Here is a 12,900-nt window from a genome sequence, read left to right as displayed (position 1 = left end):
GGCGTTTTCAGTGGTTGAATAAGAACCAAAGTTTCAGTAGTGGATGCCAAGAGTCGTGCAGCAGATGTGCAGGTGTGCAAAGGCCGGGCGATTTTCAAAGTAATGCATTTTGGTTTTAGCTTGCATATTTTTTAGCATATTGGCAATTGTTAAGAAAGATGATAACTGGAACATAGCAGGTTGTCTACATCATTAACCCAAGCTGAATGCCAAGAGCTGGAAGTCATTTTGAACTTTACTGGCAGTCCCAATACAATGATTCTAAACTGAGCTATATAAATGACTCCAAAGGACAAGTGAAAACCAATGCAAAGTTTATTTACTGCTTCAACTCCACATTCCTCTGTATTTTGCATTATGTCAGTTGCAAGATCTGCAGTGGATCACAGAAAGACAGAGAACATGCAGTGTGTGTTAGCTTATCTTCATCTTCATCATCACCTTCATCCTCACAAACACTGATCATATTATCAGACCCAACTCTACACTAACAAACGAACAAAGAAATGTTCTTGCTTTTCATTTCCACCATCATTACATCTGCACGAGCACTAGCTGAAACTTGATTTTAAAGCGAGCAAGGAAGGAAGGAAACTCAGATTTTATGGTTTGCGTTTGGGTGGATGTAGCTGCTCTTTCAACCTATAAGCCACGACGGGACGTTGTAAGTAAGTGATTTGAATGCCGTGTTTGTTTATAGAATTTGATCTAAGTTCATAATTAGCTTAAACCTGATTAGGCAAGAGCTAAAGAGAGTACAGCTGGAACTGCTTTTTGGAAGGAAAAATGAAAAACTTAAGTTTTTTTTCCCCTCTCGCTCTTTTACAGACAGAGAAAGCCAATGTTTCTAATTCCACGACTGATGGAACTCGGTTGGAAGGGAACTTTTTTTCTTTTTTTTTTGGAACTAGGTAAGTTAGAGAAAGAGTTCTTGTAAAAAAAAAAAAGAAAATCCTGTCATTCATCGTGTCTTTTGTGGAACACAAATAAGACATTTTTAAGAATGTTGTGCTATTCTTTTCAACAAGATGAAAATGTGCAGTGACTATGACATATCAAACTCCAAAAAGGACATAAAAGCACCATAAAAGTAGTCCATATGACTCAAGGTGAGTTAAAAGTCAGAGTTCACTCACTGCATTGTGTTCTCATGAGAAACAAAGATGATCTGCTTGGTAACGTCAAACCTGGTATGATGCACTTTAATGATGCAATAATTGGGTGAAATAATATTTTTAATTAGACAAAGAATACAAATAATATTAATGTAGCATTATATCACTTGCTCACCAGTGGATCCTCTGCAGTGAATGGGTGCCATCAGAATGAGAGTCCAAACAGCTGATAAAAACATCACAATAATTCACAAGTAATCCACACCACTCCAGTCCATCAATTAACATCCTGGCATTTTAACTTTAAACTTTTGTTTCAGAGTCCCACGAATACGAGTCCTCTATTCACAATACTTCTTTCTCCAGTCGTCTCATCTGAATCAGGTGAAAAATATGCACAGATCAAGCACTGTTTGCAAGCAAAAACAGTCCAAAACTATTCTAAACAAATATGTCATGGATGTGAGAGAGGGGAACAGAAGATGGACTTTTTCACTGGAGGAACTGTTATTATGGACTGGTATTTTGGCTAGAAGCAACGGTTTAAAGTTAAAACATCTGGATGATGGATTTGTTTCTTGCAAACACGCAGCTTTTCACTTCACAAGATATTAATTAATGGACTGGAGCCATGTGGATGACTTGTGGATTATTGTGATGTTTTTATCAGCTGTTTGGACTCTCATTCTGACGGCACCCATTCACTGCAGAGCATCCATTGCTGAGCAAGTGATGTAACGATCAAGTTTTCCCAGTCTACTCTGATGAAGAATCAAACTCATCTACATCTTGCCTGAGGGTTTCAGCAAATATTGCATTACAGCATACAGCTTATTGCATCGAAGAATGAAATGTATTTCTGGTTAACACTTCTCTCAATTCCCTCTGCTATTTTGATTTTCTTTTTCTTTTTTCATAAGCCTGACCCTAGTTCTTCCTCAGAAGTTAAGCATGTTTCCCAGCAGACTAATCAAAATCTGTACACCTTGATAGCTGGTAGTCAAAAGTCTAGCTTGATTAGACTGATGAAGTGTTTGAAAAAGAGCTTGTTGAGTTAAGCAAAAATGGACACTTGTCGGCTTGTAAAAGGAGAGAGTGAGACAGAAAGGCTTGCAGGGGTTATGGCGAGTTCATAGCACTGATCTCTGGTCAGTGTTGTGTGTTTCAGGCGTTCTCAGTCTGCACCATGGCTCTGTTCTCCCTTTACTATTTAGCGGTCAGCGGGTATGTGAAAGAGCTCCTTTCTTTCAGCCTGCTACTCCATCAACCCCCTGCTTACTGCCTCTCTCTCTCTGCACTGTTACACTGCAAAGATTCATATAGTCACTGAAACCAAGCCAACTAAACAAAGACATCAATTATGCTACTTTGACACTCCAGGTTTTATTTCAACACGCACATTCGCACACATTTCTCTCATATCCCTCCATACTTCTTTACACCTCTTATGCATACAGAACAGGGGCTGTCAAGCTTCAAAAGAGACTGAAAAGCACCATAAAAAAGCTGTATTCCAAGAGAGAAAATCACTAAATAAGCTGTGCATGTTAGCGAAAAACAAAACAAAACAATGGGTGGTAAATGAAGACTTTACATCGATAGCTTTGTGCAAGAAACAACTTAATGTGTTGTTATGGTTGTAAGATGCTGTAAACAACAATTACATTTCACCCAGCTATGTGGTTCTACATAAAACGCATAATATTCCCTCAAATATTGTTGCAACAAGCCAAACACAGTTGTCTGAAGAAATTCCAATTTCATGTTTATGAATATTTGTTAAGGGTTTGTTTGTTGCCAGCATGCATTGCAGCACAAATAAATTGTGTCCCTAATGGTGTTATAGGATTATTGCTTTGCTATTTTCTGTTGCAATTTATGCTGATTTTGTCATATATGAAATTATATACACTAACGTTCAAAAGTTTGGGTTCGGTGAGATTTTTAATGTTTCTGAAAGAAGTCTCTGATGCTTACCAAGACCACATTGATTTGATCAAAAATACAGTGAATACTGTAATATTGTGAAATATTATTTATAACTGTTATTATATTATAACAGTTTTCTATTTGAATATATTTTAAAATGTAATTTATTGCTGTGATGCAAAGCTGAATTTTTCAGCATCATTACTCCAGTCTTCAGTGTCACATGATCCTTCAGAAATCATTCTAATATGCTGATTTGCTGCTCAAGAAGCATTTCTTATTATTATCAATGTTGAAAACAGTTGTGCTGCTTCATACTTTTTTTCATTTTTAACATTATTAATGTCTTTACTGCCACTTTTGAGCAATTTAATCAAAGTCCCTTACAAGTCTTTGATTTCATGCACCCTTGCTCAATAAAAGTAATTTCTTTTATATACAGTATATATATAAATCTTACTGACCTCAAACTTTTGAACAGTGTATTTGTCAAAGATGGCAGAATCCACTCATATAGAACTGTAAATAAAAATACAAAAATAGCAGATTAAAATTCAATGCGATGTGTTGCTAACTGAAAATGCACTAAATCGAAAATCCATAGTTGCTTTGACAATAATTTATTGTCTGACCAAGACATTTTGCATTTGGTGAACAAACGAGTTCAAAACCAGGAAAAAAATCTTGAGGGAACGCAAAATTTTTAATGCATTATTTTGCGTTGATTTGAACTTTTCTCCGTTTCTTTTTTACAGTGCATGTGAAAATGTCAAACCTGGCATAGCACATCTTGAGGTGTCATGTTTAAATGCGTACAAGCATAAATATGATTATAGAGCAATGCCAGAGGGCAAGTTTACAGCAAATACCGACTTAAATTTCAGTCTGTTCCTCACACACAGCTATCATATGGCTTCAGAAGACTGCTTAAGGAATTTAGCACCTTTCTCAACTGATCCTCAACACTTGTCTCACCTCTCTTTTTCTTTCTCACTATGGCATTGTTGTACGAGGCTCCATCTGGTTTCTATTGGTGAAGTTGAGAAGTCCAGGATGGAGTAATTGGCTATTGGCCAGTGAATCTCTTTGTGGGAGACTGCGGACTGAGAGAACGGGACTCAAGGAGTCTGGGAGAGATGAAAACGGTGTCACACCAGGACCGCTTCCACTGTATCTTTGACCTTCGCTATGATACGCCAGGATTGACAAGGCGGGATACTCAGCCAACAATACGAACGATATATCAAACTACATAACATAGTTCATATACACAAGCAAATTAGAGCTGTTGAAAAGTGCAGACTGGTGCAGAGCCAGTGGTGAGATACTGTTCTGTGGTTGTGATCGAACCCGCTGTTTTGTCTTTTCTGGCGTTTTTTGTGTTTTTATACTAAATGATGACTGACCAACATGAGACCTTAAAGCCAAAATGAAACTGATCTACAGGCACACGCTCTAGACTCTGAATTTGCATAATGAGGGCAAAACTATCTTGTAGCATCAATGAAAAGAATTTTTCAGAACTAGAATGTTTGCGCCATGTTCCGGAATTCATTTTGAATCACTTTTCCCGTTTTACTCACTTGTGTTACTCATAATGTAACTTTATGTACTTTTTGACGAAACCATTGTGGCTTCAAAATTTTTCCCATAAAGTAAATGATTACACAAGAAGGATTTGCAGGAATTTACTTTACAAGCAGATGTCTAGCAACAAATTATGCTTGTTAAACAGGAAACCTGTATTCTAAACTATTGCTTCATCTATTTTTCTCCATAAAACTCAATGCAGATTGTAAATATACCTCAGGTATGTCTGTGGGATGAGCATCCACCATCAAACCACAGATTTTTTTTTTTTCAAAAATATTATTATTATTACTAAGCTCTACTTTAAAGTAGTTTAACCCTGTCACATTAAGTTTGAAATGTACACCGTTTAATTTCTAACATTTAAAAGTTTAAGGTTGTATGATTTTTTTAATGAATTTTCATAAGTTTCTTATGCTCTCCATAGCTGCATTTTTTTTATTAAAAAATTTAGTAAAAAATGGTAAAAACAATAATATTGTGAAATATTATTACAACTACTGATTTTATTTTACTATCATTGAAATGTTGTTATAGATTTTTAGATTTCCATTTTTCCATTTTCATTTTAATTATAGTATAGTTTCGTGTTTTTGTCATTTTTATTACTTATTGTGCTTTTAAAATATGTGTATATAGTTTTTTTTTATACATTTTTTTTCGCTTTAGTTGTAGGCCTATATATTTTTGTACATCATAAACTAAATGAAAATGAGAAATGTAGCTGAAATAAAATAAGTTTTTTTATATTTTATTTCAGTTAATGTTATGGTTTTAGTTGTTGTTAACTATTATAACCCTGATTACAATTTCAAATGCTGTTTCCTATTTTAATATATTTTAAGATGTTATTTTGATCTATTTAATGCATCTTTGTTGACTAAAAGTATTAAATATTTATTAAAAAAAAAAAACTTATTTACCCCAAATTCCTGAACTTGTGATAAATTACAAATTTTAATTTTAAAACGTTGTTTTGCATCAACGCTGTTATAGTACATTCAAAATGTTGCAGCCTAATTGCTGCTCCTAGATGAAAAGTACCTAAAACCATATAAAACCACATGAAAGCCAGCCTGAACAGGGTGGGAGACCAGCTAAGACCTGCTAAGGCTGATTTGAGCAGGTTTTTTTCAGCAGGGTTGTTACAAAGTTAAAGGTCAGTGCTAAACTGCCTAAACTTTTAATCGGCCAAGCGATTAGTCAACAGAAGAGACAGATGGCTGCACTGCGAACTGTAGTTTCGATTTGAGGAATTGGCCTGCTATAGACTATTGGCTGTGCTAATTAGAAGGCGGCCACAGCAACTGTAGACTATTTAAACAGCTTGGTCTCTGTCATAACTTGGGAGAAGCGAGTAGTCAACAGAAGAGACGGACGGCAGCGCGTGAGTGTTTTCCGTAATACTTGTTATAGATCTGTTGTTTAAATTGTTACTTGCTGCTAGGAAGGAATATTTCGTTTTCTACCTATTTCTACTTTGTATTTTCGTTGGAGTTTGTAGTTTTGATTGCACTTACTGGTAATTATAATAATTGCCCTCGGCTAAGAAGGAGCCTGTGCTATTTGCATTGCTCCCTTCCTGCACTTAAGTGTGAACTGTAGTTTCGATTTGAGCAATTGCCCTGCTATAGGCTATTGGCTGTGCTAATTAGAAGGCGGCCACAGCTGTTTTCACTTTAGTCTCTTAGACTGTGTATTTCTTTGATGTCTGTGCACTGACTCGGAAGCGTCAACAGAAGCGTTCAGCCCAACGAGTGTAAAGACCTGCGACTTTACCGAGCAATGAAACCGGCAGCACACTTAAGTATTATTTTTTATCTTCCCTTTACACACTCTCCTTTTCTGTCCAAATTGTAAGTCGCTTTGGATAAAAGCGTCTGCAAAATGACTAAATGTAAATGTAAATGTAAATGTAAACTATCATTATTTGTGCCAAAACAAAAAAGTTTTGGGGTCACACTTTATATTACCTGGCCTTAACTACTATGTACTTACATAAAAAATAAGTTCAATGTACTTATAGTGGTCATATTGTATTGCAAAACACTTTTGCTGCTATTGTGGTGGGATATGGGTAAGTTTAAGGACAGGTTTGGAGGTATGGGTAGGTTTAAGGGTGGTGTAAGGCATGGGTCAACAGTGTAATTATAAATGTAATTACAGAAATTAATTACAGATGTAACTACATATAGGTATTTAAAAAATATATAAGTACAATGTAAAAACATGTATGTACACAATAAGTGCATTGTATCAAATGATTAATTTGAAGGTAAGTACATAGTATTTAAGACCTCCTAATATAAAGTGGGACCTTTTATGTGTATAAAAGTTTATCTATTGTGCTTAGGTCAATATAAATGTAAACATAATGAAATACTCTTTAAACCCTGAGGTAAAAAAATGATGTAATTTCCTTGAATATGATGTCAGAAAGATCAAACTATTACTCTAAAGCCATTTGTAATCATATGGCCCAGCTTTAAGTGTGCACACTATCCTCTGATTCATTCTTCTTGTATCTCCTCCAGGAATACACGACTGTTGTTTGTTTGCTTGGATCAGAGCGTCTCGGGAATGGTTACCATGCTGTGTGTTTGCGTGGCAGCGCAGAAAACGTGTTTATGTGTTGTGCATGTGGTGACGAATGACCAGCGCAAGAGTCAAGATGTGTTTTCAGGTATCAGGTTTGAGTCATTTCGCCTGTGTGATCAATGCAAACATGAGTCAGCTAATAGAGGAAGTCTCTGCTGTGATGTTTGCTGAGGACGCTCACGCTTGCCTTTGATAGTGCGTGGGACAGTTCAGGATCCCTAAATGACCTTATCTTAAAACAAAACCAGTCGCCGTTGAGGTGCAGCAGTTAGCATCCATATGGGAATGAAAAATCTCAGTTAAAATCACTGTAATATCTCAGGTTTGTCTCCTAGAGACATATTTAGGCTTTTCTAAAAAGTCCTGATTTTTTTCTTAAGATAAACAATTTTGTAAACAATGATCAAAATTTTCATGCTGTCCACATTATTGTGTAACTCTATACTCTCTATGTATTTTTTGTTCTAAGGAATTTTGATAAAGAAACATCTACTACAGTACTCACCAAGCCTGCATTTATTTAATCAAAAATATGGTTAAAAACAATAAAATTGTGAAATATTATTACAATGTAAAATAACTATTTTCTAATTTATTCCTGTGATGCAAAGTTCAATTTTCAGCATCATTTCTCCAAAAAGTGTCACATGACCGTTCAGAAATCATTCCTTCTTATTATTATCAATGTTGAAAACAGTTGTGCTGCTCAAAAGTACAGCTGTTATTTGAAATACTCTTTTTAGAAATGTCTTTACTGTCACTTTTGATCAATTTAATGCATCCTTGCTGAATAAAATATTCATTTCTTTCAAAATGAATTGTGCCAACCCTAAACTTTTCAACTGTAGTGTATACTTGCATAAACATAAACATAAATGAGAATGAGCAATAAAAAAAAGCAACCATTTAAACAATAAAACTGTGCAGATGACACATAGTTTTTGGGGCTGCAGATCTGAATCCAGCCTGCCTCATATTTTATATCATCCTTCTTAATTTTTCTATTTATTGAATATAGGCAAAAGGAGGAGAGATAAATGATGTAATTTTCTTCAGAGAACTACAATGATTTTCCACTCCTGCTGAACACTGTCCACATGTTAGACTCTCAACAGCTTGAGACTGTTATTCACTCTACAACACACATGATCCTACAAACAGGATTTCCTTCCAACAAACATGTGGTTGTGATCCCCACAGATATAATGTATATTTTTCTACTCTAGACATATTACCATTTGCTAGAACATGGTGATTTAATATTATTTATTCGTAAAACTTATATCGATTAAAGGACAGACAAATGTTTCACATTTCAGTTTGGAAGGAGCAAAAAGAGTTCACAGACAAATGTCTAATCAAATTCTGAAGAGTCTAGAAGAACATTTGCTCTGAGGCTGATCTTAGAACTCAAGAGACTTAACGGCATAGTTCACCCAAATGAAAATTCATTTGGAAAACAAAGCCAATACCTGGACATTTTAAAATGAATATATTCTGGACAAGATTAATATCCTGTCATCATTTACTCCTTTGTGCCAAACCTGTATGAGTTTCTTTCTTCTGCTGAACACAAAAGAAGATATATTGGTAGCCAAGCATTATACATAATTGACAAACTGTGGCAAGTGAGAAGGAGGGATCTATAGAGAATGGTCAAAGCAATGCAAATACACGTTCATATAATGTATGAGGACTAATGGTCAATAGGAAAACAAAGCTAAATCCCGGACAATTTAGGCAATTTAGAAATCCCGACCAGGATATGTCTGGGAAAAAGAGGACGTCTGGTCACCCCATAACTACTTTCACAGGGTTTCTGCAGGTTTCATGAAGGTACATGTCTAAAGATTCTGAAATCATGATCATTTACTAGAGAATTGAAAAAAAAAAAACAATTCTGTGAAACTGATCAAAATTATGTTCATTTATGACTAAAACAAGAATATCTGCCAGTGGGCTCAGAAAACTTAATTCAAAGGGAAAATAAGTTTTCATAACTTATTGACAGATATTTATTCAAGTATAAACTCAATTTTGTTCAGTTTCTAAGAAAACTAGACATATCTTCATTTTGTCTCTAAAGTAAATGTTTCTTGGTTTAAAGATGTTTAGATATTTATACTGGAAAACAAGACAAAAATACTGAGATATTAATTTTTTTTTGCTATGCATGAAACATTTAATACCATGACTTTATGGATTTAAGACTTTCTGCTCCAATTTAAAGTGCTCCTATTATGGATTTTTGAAAATTACCTTTCGTGCAGTGTGCAACGTAGCTGTATGTGAATGTAAAAAGTCTGCAAAGTTGTAAAGCTGAAAGTGCATCATAAATAGTTATTGTCTCTCAAAAGACGTCGACTCTGAATCGCTAAAATTAGTCATTTTAAAATTCGAATCACATTTCAGTGAAGTTCACACGTCACAAGTTACCACATTTGCATAATACCCACCTACGTTCTGCGTGGACATCCCTCAAATACTTGAACCCCCCTCAAATGCTGTGGCTGGTTCGTGTGGATAACATAATGCCGACAAGACGCAGTGATCTACGCTGTGAAAGTAAATTCGGTTTATTTTCACTTGCAAAGGATGAGACTGTGAAGAATCAGTGGTTAAAATCCATCCTTACTACGATACCACAGCAGTATAATCCCAAACTTTTGCTGTGTTCCCATCATTTTACCGGTTTAAAACGGTTGTCATTGAAAGATGGGTCAGTGCCCAGTTTGTTTGGACCAGCTTGCTCCTCCAAATCACAACCTGTAAGTATGATTAATAGTGATGGAAAGTTCGTATCATTTTACTGACTCGGATCTTTGAATCTTGTTCAGCAAAATGAACAAATCATTTTTCAAGTTATTTCGTTAATTTCAGCAGAATATAATTAAAATGTTACATGTTAATATCCAAATTCCTAAATCCAAAATCTATTTACGCAAGCAGTGATCACATTATATAAGTTATAATGCAACCAAGACCAAATTATAAGAAATAGAAATGATAAATTCATTGCTTAGCTGGCTGTACAGTCTGTTCACCTCACCTCCCTAGTCTTCAGGTCGTTCGTTCTTTTGTCACGTCACATCCCCGTAAGGTTAACTTAAAACTATGCAGTCTTTAGAGGAAACAGAAATGATTAGTCCACCTCCCGAGTCTTTGGGTTTGAGTTATAAGGCTATGCCTATGGTTGGGAATTATTAACTCATTTCTGTATCCATTTCTGCTGTCATGTCATGTGACAAAAAAACGAAAGTCTCGGACCGGAAGACTCGGAAGATGAACTAATCATTTCTCTTTCCTGTACAGAACCTATTGGATGTTGCGCATGTGTGGATTACACGAAATGAACGAATCCCTAGCTGAGACAATTCGGCGTTCTCGAGTCATATTAAAGATTCATTCAAAATGAATGAATCGTTCCAGTAGCTTCTCACTGCAGAACACAAGATCCAGGGGGCATGGTTGGATCCACATCTAGGGGGTTGAGATTGGTAGGTTTAGGGGTGGAGATGGGTGGGTTTAGGGATCAGGGGGTGGAGACGGGTAGGTTTAGGTATATGTAAGGTGGGAGGAGTTGGATCTAGATCCAACCATGCCCCCTGGATCTTGTGTTCTGCAGTGAGGACCATCTCAATCGTTCAAGAACGATCCATCACTAATGATTACTAATTGTTGCTGTCATGTTCTGTCGAGCGTGTAAAATATGTAGTTTTGTGTGTTGTGTATACACTCAGTGCAGCTGTAGGTCTCCGGCTATTTCAAGTTATAGTTCTGGTATAGTTCTATAGTTGTTGGGGGTCTCTCAAAACCAAATTATGAGCCTTCCAAATAACATAATAGGGACACTTTAAGACCTTTTAGTTTTTTTAAGACCTGCAGAAACCCTGCTTTCATGATAGGCTACGTTTATTGTGATTTTGAGTTCTTTTTTGCAGCACGAAGCCTCCAGTCCCCATTTATTGTAATTGCATTGAAAGAGTGACCAGCAGTTTCTTCAGAATTCTCTATTTTTTCCACAGAAGAAAGTAAGTTACACACGTTTGGAACAAGGTTTGGAACAACATGAGGGTGAGTAAATAATGACCAAATTTTTATTGAACTATCCCTTTAGTAAAAGCAATTAAGATCTCATTTGTGATTTTTCTTTCCAACATGAGGGAACAGCAATAAAAGATCTAAATATGAAGCATATTTCTCCACTTAGAGTCCTCAGTCTCTCTGTCTCTCCTCAGAGCAAAGCCATGCTGAAGGAAATTGCTTTGGAGAGTGCCGATATTTTCATATTTCAGGGCTGGTGTGTTTGCCTAGCACCTTGCAGAGAGAGCGAGAGTGCACTGTTTTCTAAATGACGGGTAATAGGTGAGAATGTCAGCAGATTCTTGTATGTATGTGTGTGTGTGTGTGTGTGTGTGTGTGTGTGTGTGTGTGTGTGTGTGTGCTCACTTTGGGGCCCCGCTCCACCGTGAGTGAAGTTAACATTCGGTGCCAGATGCAGAAAATGTCAGCATGTTAGTCGAAGCCACGTTGTACAAAACCACGATGAACAAAAGTCGGTTCTTACATGACTTGTTCCCCCAGGAAGCAGCAGTTCAAGGCTGGGTTCAGATGAAGCCGATAAAAACACACTTAACAAGATCCCTCACTCAACTCATTCATCAGAGAGCCACCTGTTTCTGATACAGGCTAAAAGAAAGCAGGAGAATGCAGAAATATCCATAGACATCAAGAACGGGAAGCTCTGACACTGAACACGCTCAACTTGTGAGATAAAGGTATATAGTGCATGATGAGTCAGGCTGGGAGACTGAACAAAAATATATATATATCTTTTTTTTTTTACAATATTCACAGTCCTGATATTTCTGTGTTTGCTCTGAAATGGCTTAAAACATTATTTAACATTAACAGGCTGGCTCATGAATGAGCTACACTTTGTAGATGTGAGGTCACAAAGCACATTATAAAGTCTCATTTTGGTTTTTGAGATCCTCATGGGCTTTAATAGTGGCCGTCTGAAGAACTGCCCTGATGAAAGCTCTTTTTGTGCGTTTTAGGGTATTAAGATGACAGCATGCTGATATGTGTGTAGGTGCGTACACTGGTCCCGAGCTTGTGCGTCACCGTTTATAAACTCAAGCATGTGTGCGCACACAGTGCTCATATACCTGTTTGTGACTGGTAGGAATATGACAGCCAATCATAACAGGAGGACTTAAGGACGTGTTTGTGTAAGCACTGGAATTTTCTCAGTGGGAATAGCCTGTTCTTAGCTCTGATTACGGCTGTTTGAACAGATGCTGGGCAGGAGGCAGGAGAAGGATGTGCCGGTATAAAGACACAGTCTGTGGAGGCCGAGACCCTGAACTGTCATGCAAATATTATTTTTCAACACCTGAGAATTTTCTGAAGACCTGAATAATGACCTCTGCCTGCGATGCCAAATCAAAATTGTGAGCAGGCATCATTATGATCCATCAGTCTGGTGAACAGAAGCACCTCTATGTTTTTGCTGGACATTTGTCCGAACTCCCTCTCTATTCTGTTGCCGTCCATTAGTTTATCCATGAATTTAAGACTGGCAAGCTTCCAAAGGACATAGGAGATCCTGACATTTGTGCCGGTGCTCTGTATAGTTATGAAAAATGATTCTGTCCTTTTTCAC

This window comes from Sinocyclocheilus anshuiensis, unplaced genomic scaffold, assembly GCF_001515605.1.
Source record: "Sinocyclocheilus anshuiensis isolate Anshui unplaced genomic scaffold, SAMN03320099.WGS_v1.1 scaffold522, whole genome shotgun sequence".
NCBI classification, from domain to species: domain Eukaryota; kingdom Metazoa; phylum Chordata; class Actinopteri; order Cypriniformes; family Cyprinidae; genus Sinocyclocheilus; species Sinocyclocheilus anshuiensis.
The sequence above is the reverse complement of the archived record's forward strand: the minus strand, read 5'-3'. Positions refer to the sequence as shown.